Below are 11,879 nucleotides of genomic sequence, written 5' to 3'. Positions count from 1 at the left end.
TAGGAAAATTAAAAAAAAATTCCTGATAAGCTCTCTCTTCTTAAATTCTAAATGTTTTTTTTGGTTTATAAAATTCAATCGCTTTGAGTAGATTGGATGAGATCGTCACAAAGATTTTGAATTTTTAAATATTTTTACCCACATATGACATATTTAAAAAGATAAAGGGAAAAAATTCAAAAATAAATTTTTTTCTTTCTTTACAGAATGCGGAAAAATGCTATGCTAAAAATATTGAAAAAGTGGAAAAAATTGAGAAGGAAGAACGTTTTGAAACTATTGGATGCTTTCAAGCAGCCTACGAAGCGCAGCTCGGTCTAAAAGCAGGAGAACACCCACCGATACCATTGTGATCGAATTAAAATCACTTACACAATCTGAATAAAATTCAGTTTATTGAATTCATCTGCTTACAATTATCTTTAGCGAAAGAGATGAATTTTCAAGAAACAAAATTCGTTAATTTCATTAAAACTGAAAAAATGTCTCAACAGAAACGAAAAATTAGCTTTATTCAGAAATGTGTTAGAAGTTACCCACTGGGCACAAAATTTGGCGACGTCTTTACAACATCGTTACGACATCTTTACGACAACTTTACGACAAATTTGCGACATCTTAGGTCCATGTCGTTACAGTTTCTTTACGACATTGTAAAGACATCGTCAGATCATACGACATATTTACGATATCGTAAAGATGACTTAACGACATGGACATAGGATGTCGTAAAGTTGTTGTAAAAATGTCGTAACGATGTCGTAAACACGTCGCCAAATTTTGTGCCCACTGGGTAATTTGTTTTTAATATGCTATTTAGAGGAATTTCGAGTTATGTTGTAAACTTCTCTTACTGCACATAAATTCAATTTCTATAACTAAAATTTCGGTATCGTTACAATCTTCGGTTCCAATTATAATACAAAATTATAAATTATTTAATCCGGTAATTCACAAATAAATAAACTTTTTATTCGCACTCAGCGAAGTAAACACGTATGGATCAGAAATAAAGTTACTTTTAGAAAAAGAATAACAAATAAATAATACAGTATATAAAAAATGGAATAGGAATATTATAATGGGTAGTTCAGTGCCACAGCTCGATGGTGATAGAGAGGGTGATTCTTAACACATTAAATAATCATTTACGTGATAATAATTAATTTAAAAATAAGGATTGAAAAGAATATAATGCTAAAAAATTTATTCCAATTTTTTAACCAAAGACGACTACTGAGGACGAAACTACAGATCCTATAGTTAGAGTTATGTCACAACTTCCCACAGTTTTGATTTGCTACGATTGAACGGGAAGCAGAAGTGCTGAAAAGCGCGTAATTTTCGAACCAAATTTTACGATCATTTTACTGTTTGGAGAATAAAGTAAGGAAGAAGGTAAAATTGAAAATGAATATATCAGAACATTATGGAATATATGAAAATAGAAATATTGAGAAGAAGACTTTTCCATTTTGTGTTTAAAATTTAGTTTGTAAGTTGAAAATTCAGGTATTTTTATTAAAATTCATCTTTTTTAGAAGAAAATTAATTTTGTTAGTTAAAAATTTAACTATTTTGTAGAAAAATTTTGTTTGGGTTAAATCATAATTTTTTCAATTGCATGCAATTTAAAAAAAGAGAACATTTTTTTGTTTCGTTTAAAACAAAATTGTTTGCATATTTCATAATCGTATTCTAAATGAAGAAATAATTTTTATTAAATGACATTGTTTTAATTGTTCAAATTCGGGGTTATTGCAGTCTTGCATATTTCATAAATCGGTCATTTGCTATTTAATATATTTTATTACCAGGAATTACACAGTTCTATGGATTTTATTTTCGGGTTTCCTATGACCCATTCAAAGAGACTTCCCATTTTAATTTTAATTATCATTTCATTTTATTTTAAAGAATGGATAAAGCTTAAAGTTTCGATCAATTTTAAATTTTCCAGCTGCGTAAAATTGACAGTCAACTCAGTCAATGGGTTTTATCATAGAGCAAACATTGATATTAGTAGAGGAAAACAAAGATTTGAGAAAACCTAACTTTTATTATTTCGACGTGTTACATTTGGCGAAGCTTAAAATCATGATGAGTTTGCTATTATTTTCGATTTTTTCTCTAATGAATTCTGCTTGCATCATTTAAATAAACATTCCACGTATTCAGTATAAAGGAACGACTTTATAGATTGAGATAAAATACTTCTGGTTTTATTTTGGTAGAAAGTGGATAGAATTAACAACTACTTCAATCATGAAGGGAGTGATCTTCTTATTATCCCTCTGGACCTTTCAAGCAAGTTAACAATTTCTTATTTATTATTAAATATTTTGATAAAAAGAGATATTTCGGGTTTCACTCGTGTAAAAAACTACGAATTGTTTACCGACGTTTCGTGAACATTGCAGTTCACATCTTCAGGGCTGACCTGAAACTAAGGTATCAGGTCATGATGTTCTTAGGTATACTTTCTACGATATCTGTGATTGGCCAGAGCGTACCGCCGTGAAATGTTTTAGTCTGACTTTACTTTCATGTTCCTTCATACGTTGGCTCACCGCTCTTCCGGTTCCTCCAATATAGAATTTGCCACAAGAAAAAGAGATTTTGTATACTCCTGGATCACTGGAGGGTGACTTTTTATCTTTAGGGTTATTTAGTAGCTGTCCTATTTCCGCAGGTGGTTTAAATATGGTTTGGATGTAAAGTTTGTTGAGCATTCTTCCTATTTGTTCTGTGACACCTTGGATGCAGGGTGGGGCGGTGGTCATTTTTCTCTCTCTTTCTTTCGGATGTTGTGTTGACTTGCTTTTTTGAATGTGTTTTCTTATTGCTTTATCAATTTGTTTGTTTATGTAATCGTTCTTTATTAGGATTTGTTTAACGTTTTGTAATTCCTTTTGTAAGTTATCTTTGTCTGTTATGAAGACAGCTCTGTATATAAGGGAATTGATGACCGATTGTTTTTGAGATGGTTGATGGTGGGAGGAGGAATGTAAAACTTTCCGTTTTGTTCTATTTCCATGGTGAACTGGATATTAGGATGTAATTGATTGATCAATTTAACAAACTTATTTAGTTCATCTCGTCCATGTCGCCAGATGACAAATGTGTCATCAGCGAAACGGAACCAGAATTCTGGTTTAAGCATGGCTTGGTTGAAGATTTTAGTTTCTAGATGTTCCATAAAGACATTGGCTATTACAGGTGAGATTGGCGATCTCATTGCCGCCCCTGAGGTTTGTTCGTAGAATTGGTTATTGAACGAGAAGTAAGTATTATTGAAACATTGTTCTATTAAAGGTACAAGCTCGGAAGGGAAGTTTGTGAAAGATTTAATAATATCAATTGTATCCGAGATTGGTACTTTCGTAAAAAGAGATACTATGTCGAAACTCACTGTGATGTCTTGGGGTTGAATGTGAATCTGTTGTATCTTTTTAATAAAGTCAAATGAGTCTTGGACGTGAGTGATGGAGTTCCCTGTAAAAGGATTCAGTTTTGCAGGGAGGAAACGTGCTAGGTTGTAGGTTAATGAGTTTATTGCGCTGACAATCGGTCTGGGTGGAATGTTTTCTTTGTGAATTTTTGGAAGCCCGTAAAGTTTTGGAGAGATGGGATTAGTAGGTATTAAGTTAGATATTGTTTGGCTGTCAAGTGTAGAGTCTTCGAGAAGAGTCTTTATTTTACTGACTATTGTTTTTGTGGGGTCCTTTTTAAGTTTTTTGTATGTATGGTCAGTTAGAAGGTCCATGATTGTGTTGTTATAGTCTTCTTTATTCATCGTTACTGTTGTGTTGCCTTTGTCTGCGGGTAATATTATAATATCTTTATTTTCATTGAGTTCTTTAATTGCGGTTTTTTCTGTTTTGTTAAGTTTGAGGATGAAACTTGAGCTTGGCGTAAAATGTTGGCCGTCCTGCGTCGTATGTGATTCGCTTTTTCGGGTAGAAGGGTATATATTGTGGATTCTAACATTGTGTGTTTAAAAAATAAGGTGACTTTATGGTTTTCTCAAAAAATATTCATTTAGTCCACAATATTTATGTTGTCCCCTTCAAAGTAATCCCCCTGATATATAATACACTTGTGCCAACGCTTTTTCCAATCATCGAAGCACTTCTGATAATCATTTTGTGGTATAGCCTTGAGTTCTTTCAGCGATGCAGTTTTTATCTCCTCAATCTTTGAAAATCGATGTCCTTTCATGGGTCTCTTCAGTTTTGGGAAAAGAAAAAAGTCACTGGGGACCAAATCCGGTAACTATGGAGGCTGAGGTATGACTGTGGTGCTGTTTTTGGTCATAAAATCTTTCACAAGCAACGATGAATGAGCAGGTGCATTATCGTGATGCAAAAGCCACGAATTGTTTTTCCAAAGTTCCGGACGTTTTTTGCGTATCGCCTCTCGCAAACGGCGCATAACTTTAAGGTAATACTCCTTATTGACCGTACGACCTTGTGGTAAGAATTCCTGATACTATACGCCACGGTAATCAAAGAAGACAGTGAGCAAAAACTTATACCCACGATTCATCCCCAGTTATAACCCTTTTGAGAAAATCAGGATCATTATTGACTTCATTCAACATCTCCTCAGCGATCGTTATGCGATGGATCTTTTGATCAAAATTAAGGAGTTTTGGAACAAATTTTGCTGACACACGTCTCATGCCCAAAACGTCCGAAAAGATAGCATGACTTATACAGTCAAAACTGTGAACATATGATTGTGACGAGTGCACCAACACAACAAAACAAGAAGTTTAAAACTTGAATGTACGTAGCCCGCGAAAATTGAAAAGTCACCTTACTTTTTGAACACACCTCGTATTTACATTTTATATTATATTTTCTGGATGCAAATTTAAATTTCTTGAATTTTTATGCATAATTGTGTAAATCTGATTCTTTTAACAATTGATTTATTATATAAAATTCTATTCTTTCCTAAATTAGCAACGGTTGAATAATGATTCCAGTCTTCATTACCACTTCCGTATGCACTAATTTTTAAAAAAGAAAATTAATTTCCTTTACGAGAAGACGAATTTTCAGCAACGATGCATATTCCACAAAAGAGTTAAATTTCTATACCAACCCAAAAAATTCTCGATAAAAAAGTTAATTTTTAAGTAACGAATTTATTTACTAAATATGTTGGTCAATTGTTGAACATGCAGAAACTTTCTACCAAAAACGGTTTAATTTTCACCAACAAGATGACTTTTCAAACAAATTGTTGCATTTAAAAAAAAAGTGATATGCGAAGATCTGAATTTTCAAGCCAATAAGAAGAATTTTCTACAAACCAATTCAATTCTCAGACCGAAAAGATCAATTCTAAACTTAAAATAAAAAAGTGAAATTCCACAAAAGAAAAAAAGTTAATTTTTAACCAAAAAATAATAGATTTTTAGCGCAATTGTTAAATTTTCCACTAGAGTCTTCAACCAGAAAGATAACTTCTTAACAAAGCAGTACAACCATCAACCAAATTGTTAAATGTTTGATCAAAGTTTGTTTGTTTGACCTAGTTTCTTTCTCTAAAATTTTACTAATAAAAAGTTAAATTTTGCCAATTTTTATTCAGAGAACCAAAAGGCTCAAAAACGATTGAATGTTGAAAATTAAAGGTAATTAATTTTGTTAAAAAAAAGATTTTTCGGTTTGAATGCAATTCCTTGTAATATATAAAAAAAATTTAGCACCTTTCACTTAAAGACAAAATTCTTTCATTCCAAGGAATTTATTATTTGAAAAAAAAGAAATATTTTTGATTCAAATAAAATATCTTTAAACAACTGAAGACAATTAAAAATATGTATATTCTCCATATCGAAGTTTGGTCTCTTCATTGCAAATAATATTTCGATGTAATTAAACTTCTGTTCATAAATTCTTAATAAAATAATATAATTTGTTAAGAATATTCTTTATTCTTTTCAAAGTCTCTTCTTTTCTTTTATTACAACCGTAATAAATGCAAACCTTCATCAGTAAAATATCATTATTAATCTATAATCCCCTACTGTTATCCAAAAATGAAATAGTTCAATTATCAATTAAAAAATTCATTTTGAAGAAGAAGATGAATTTTCTTTTCTAGAAAATAAGGCCAATTAACAATTTCATTTCCACCTGTTTAATTTTGCAGAGTGAAACTTCTCAATGTTGACTTTTGAGCTGTTAGAAGTTTAAGGAAATTAAAAATTAAAATTTTCAACTACTCAAATTGGCAGCAAATTTGAAAATTCAAGAATTTTTCTCAGAACTGATAATATTTAAAAAAAAACTTAATTCTGATTATTGCCTTTTCAACTTAATTATATTATTATTTTTTAATTACAGACAGTACTCGCTGTTTTTAAATTGGGTCTGTACATCTTACATGCTAGAAGTATAAGGGCAATGGGTCGCATCGTGAAGAAATTACATAAGGATGTAGAGGTCATTTAGTGAAAATAATTTTATTTCCTGAAATATTTTAAATTAAAAAAACTTAGAAATTAAAAAAAAAAATTGTAATTGTTTTGTTCTTCTTGTCTGCTAGGCTGCAATTACTGATGGAATTACAAAAGGACTTAATGAGGATATAGACGAATGTCGGCTATATTAAAAAAACCTCGAAGAACGATATAATCATGCAGTTAAAGTTCACATAAAGTATTGTTATGAGCTAGCCGATAATTCGAGGAATATCAAGGTACGTAAAAAATATAATTTATATTCATATTAAAACAATTAATTTATTTATTATATACAAAATCTGAACCAAATTGAATGTATTCTAATTCCTTTAATTCTTTTTTAATTATTTAAACTTTGTTAAAATATTTTTAATCCTTTGAAGTTCCCTGAAATCTCTGCGCTACTTCATATTCTTCAATTTTATCATTCGTCTGAACTTTCTAAATATCCTCAATTTCCTCAATACCTTGAATATTTGGAATTTCTTTTAAATTTCTAAATATTTTAGAATTCTTTGAATTCACTAAAATCCTTGATAACTCTAATTTTGATGAATTTATTCAATATTCTGAATTCTTTGAGTTCATCGTTTCATATTTTCTTTAATACTCTCAATTTCCTGAATTCCATCGATATTCTGAATTCTTTGAATTCCTTGAATTCACTAAAATAAAGAAATATCCTGAATTTGTCAAATTCTTGAAATGCTCTGAAATTTTTTATATGTCTGAATTTCACATGTTAAAAATTCAATAAGATTAGAAATGTAAATTTTAAATACCGAGAAAAATTAGAGAAAATCTGGTGAATTCCTGAATATTTCAAGAAATCTGGTGTATTCAGAATATTTCAAGAAAGATGAAAGAATGAAAAAGAATTAGGGAGAATTGAGAGTAATCGTAAGAAATTTTTAAAATTTTATCCAGATATGAGATATTTAAAAAGAAAAAGGGAAAAAAGATAAAAAAATGTATATGTTTTTCAGGATGGGGAAAAATGCTATGCTGGTAATATTTCAGACATAGAAAAAGACGAAACAATAGAACGTCTTAATACTATTAAATGCTTTAAAAGACACTATGCTGCACATCGCGGTCTAAATGCAGGACAACCCCCACACATACCACTGTAATTGTATTAAAACCACACAATCTTTATATAATTCTTATTATTGAATTCCACTGATTCCAATCATTTTTAATTGAACCGGCAAATTTTCAAAAAAAAATTCATTTTCACTGAACTACATTAATTCTCAACCTTATACATCAGTTCGCAACGATAAAATATTATTTTTCAACCATAAATATAATAGCTACTTTCGGTTGAAATAATAAATCATAACACAAAAAGAAAAAAGAAATGACTGTAGAAAAGAAAAATCGTATGTATTGAAAACTGTGATTAAGTGCATTTTTTTATGATAGTTGTTTTTAAAAGACAATGTATTGTAATACGATATTACTTTTCAAATCAAAAGAAATTATTCAGCATTGAATCATTGCTCAAATAATTAAAAAATGGAAACTGGATTGTAATTTAAAGAAGAATGAAATAAAAGTATTTGAAAATTGGGAACGGGATTGTAATTTAAACACGAACGTTATGAAAATAAATGAAAATTGAAAACTGGATTGCAATTTAAATAAGAATTTAATAGAAATAATTGAAAATTGTAAACGGCATTGTAATTTAAACACGAATTAAATGAAAATAATTGAAAATTAGAAACGGGATTGTAAGTTAAATACGAATGAAATTTAAGTAATTGAAAATTGGTAGCAGGATTGTATTTAAACACGAATTAAATGTAAATAATTGAAAATTGGAAACGGGATTGTAATTTAAACACGAGTGTAATGGAAGTAATTGAAATTTGGGAACGGAAAACGTTTCAATAGTATGTTTCAATACATGAGCATTAAATTTTGAAGAGATTTATGTGGCCTGATTCATGAATTTTTTCTGTTTAAAATTGTATGTTAATGCAAAGAGGGAAGAAGAAGCCGATTTTTTCGTTTTTTCTTGTTTATCTTCGTGAAATTTTTTTTTCTTTATTCAGCATTGCCAGACATTATGAACAGGCTTAATTGGAAGCGAAAAAAATTATGACATCGTTAAGTTTATTGTTATAAAAAAATTATTTAAAAAAAGTCTATAATATGGATTCCTCATTTGCAAAGTAAATTTTTGCTTTAAAATTATTTGCTGTCTGGTTCACCTATTCCAGATCCATAGCCCGATAATTCCGAAAGTCCGAATTCAAAATGTGTCTATCTGGGTAGAAAATTTCACAAGTTGTTTGAAACTGGTCTTTTTTAGTTTAATTGAACTGTTTTTAATTTAAATAAAAATATTTCTTTTGGTTTAAAAATCAGCTATCATATTTTCCTATGAGAATTCATCTGGTTTTCTTGGAAATTCAACTATTTAGTTCAAAGTTGGAATGTCTTGTTAAAACATCGTATCACAAGCCACTTCATTTTTGTTTAAAAATGTATCTTTTTCTATTTTAATGAATAATATTTACTGAATAATAGAAAAATTAACTAAATTAGCTACAAAAATTATAAACAACTGGAGTTTCATAATTAGAATGAACTCTTTGTTTCTATGTATTGAAAAAAATACAAAATAATCATATCAAAAACTGAAAGTATATTTCTTTTAATTAAATCTAATAACTAAGATAAATAACTGACAAATACCTTATTAATTTTTTTTCATAAAACCTTCATTTCACTACTTTCCTTATGGATCGCGAGACCTTGTGCTGGTAGGAGGGCTTAATTGGAATTATCGGACTATGGATCTGGAATAGGTGAACCAGAAGCAAATAATTTTAAAGCAAAAATTTACTTTGCAAATGAGGAATCCATATTATAGACTTTTTTTAAATAATTTTTTTACAATAATAAACTTAACGATGTCATAATTTTTTTCGCTTCCAATTAAGCCTGTTCATAATGTCTGGCAATGCTGAATAAAGAAAAAAAATTTCACGAAGATAAACAACAAAAAACGAAAAAATCGGTTTTTTCTTCCCTCTTTGCATTAACATACAATTTTAAACAGAAAAATTTCAGAAATCAGGCCACATAAATCTCTTCAAAATTTAATGCTCACGTATTGAAACATACTATTGAAACGTTTCCCGTTTCCAATTCTCAATTATTTCCATTACATTCGTGCTTAAATTACAATGCCGTTTTCATATTTCAAATATTTCTATTAAATTCTTGTTTAAATTGCAATCCCGATTCCAATATTCAAATGTTGCCATTACATTTGTGTTTTAATTACAATCACGTTTCCAAATTTTAATTATTTCCATTACATTCGTGTTTAAATTACAAACCTGTTTCCAATTTTCAATTATTTACATTACATTCGTGTTGAAATTGCAATAAACAAAGAAAGAAAGAAATCTTGGAAATAATAATTTCAAAATTCTCAATTTTTGACAGTGCCTTTTATGTAGGAAAAATTAGAAAAAAAAGCATATTTAAAAAATATTGAATGCTGCAAAAATTACTAAATAAATAAACTTGAAAGAAAATTTCTCTGAATTATAAACAGGTAAATTTTATGGTTTGTAATTTTTCTAATTACTTTTAGTGGTTTTCAGTGACTTTGGTCAATTATTCTGTCATACAGTAAATTATTATTTGAATGTCTTATATTTGTGTTCTTAATAAATGAATGATAATTATTGCATACAATTTTTTTAATTTTTAAAAATCGGGAACATAACAGTTTTAGATGTTTGATAATGCTATAATTTTCTTTTTCAAATATTTTATTTATTAGCGATTTTAATTTTAATTATTATGTTAATTAAATGAATCGAAAAATGTCGATGAATTTCGCAGTTAAGTGCAATATTTTCCAGTTACCTCAGTTAATGTTTTTTTTTCTTAAAAAGCAAATATTAAAGTTAGTAGAGGAAAACGAAGATTCCAGAAAATTAATTGTACTAATATCACGTGTTATATTCTCCGAGGTGTAAAATCATAATCGGTTAATCATTATCTCCGATGTTTTCTTTTATGAAATGGTCTTCCGTCAATTAAATGAATAGTCGACCTAATAAGTTATTCAGTATAAAATCTAACTGTGAAGATTGAAATAAAATATTTCTGGTTCATTTTTAGTAGAAAGTGGATAGAATTGATACCTTCTTCAATCATGAAGGCAGTGCTCTTTTTATTGGCCCTATGTGCTTTCCAAGTAAGTGATCTATTCAATGTGGAATCAATTTCTTCTTTTATTTAAAGTGGAGTTAGGCCTTTTAAATAGAAGTATTTACTGACCACACGCTTCTTTGATTTTACCATTTTTGCGCAGAAAATCAAGATGTATGGTCCAATAGGCTCTCAAATGTTTACTAATAGAGCAATCGACTTGAACATTCATACAGGCTAATGAGATATGGTACTATAGAATACAAGTTAAAAATTAGACCTTCTGGCGCCATCTTTAGGTCAGGCCGGAAACATTTTACCCCACCCTCGTATTTGGACTTTCTTAATAACATTTTCGGAGTTTCTGGAAATCTTGGAACTCCTGGAATTCACTAAAATCCTAAATTTCTCTCATTTACATGAATTTACTCAATATATTGATTTCTTTGAATAACCTACATTTCCTCAAATCCTTGGAAATCTCTAAATTTCCTTAAAAAATTATACGCTTTGAATTCCCCTATATGCTTGAATATTCTAAATTTCCTTCTTTTTTGCATATTCTGTATCTGAACTTACAGAATATTCTGAATTCCTTGAATTTCCTGAAATTTTATGAAACCTCTGAGTCTGAAATTTTCTTATTCCGTGAATCTCCTTAAGTTCTTCAATGTTCTCGATTTTCTGAATTTCAAAAGAAAATTAAAATCTCAACTGTTGAAAATTCAGCATTTGAGAACTAGAGGAAATTAAAAAGTCAACTATTAGAAATTATGTTTGTAATATTTTTGCATTTGTAGAAGTTTAAAATAAATTTGTTTTTCCAAATTTTTAAAGATCAAATTCTCATATGTAAAAAATTGAAGATAATTAAAAATTCAATCTTCGATTGATCAATCAATACAATTCAGGTATTGAAAAATTACCGAAATTGAAAAAAGTTCATGAGTAAATTGTATTTATTATTATTAAATGAAAGTATTATAAATTAAAAATTATTACTAAATTCAATTCCTTAAACTACATAAATTAATGGAATATTCTAATTCCACAAATTCCCTAAATATTTTGAAATTGCTGGAATTCTCTCAATTTCTCGAAAGTCTTCAATATCATAAATTTCCCCAATTTCTGGAATATTCACAATTTTCGAAACTTTTCTTTATTCGGGAAATCTTATAATTCCTTAAATTCACTGCAATACTTGATTTTT

This window comes from Belonocnema kinseyi, chromosome 4 (assembly GCF_010883055.1).
Source record: "Belonocnema kinseyi isolate 2016_QV_RU_SX_M_011 chromosome 4, B_treatae_v1, whole genome shotgun sequence".
Classification (NCBI taxonomy): Eukaryota; Metazoa; Arthropoda; class Insecta; order Hymenoptera; family Cynipidae; genus Belonocnema; species Belonocnema kinseyi.
This window is presented reverse-complemented; position numbering follows the sequence as displayed.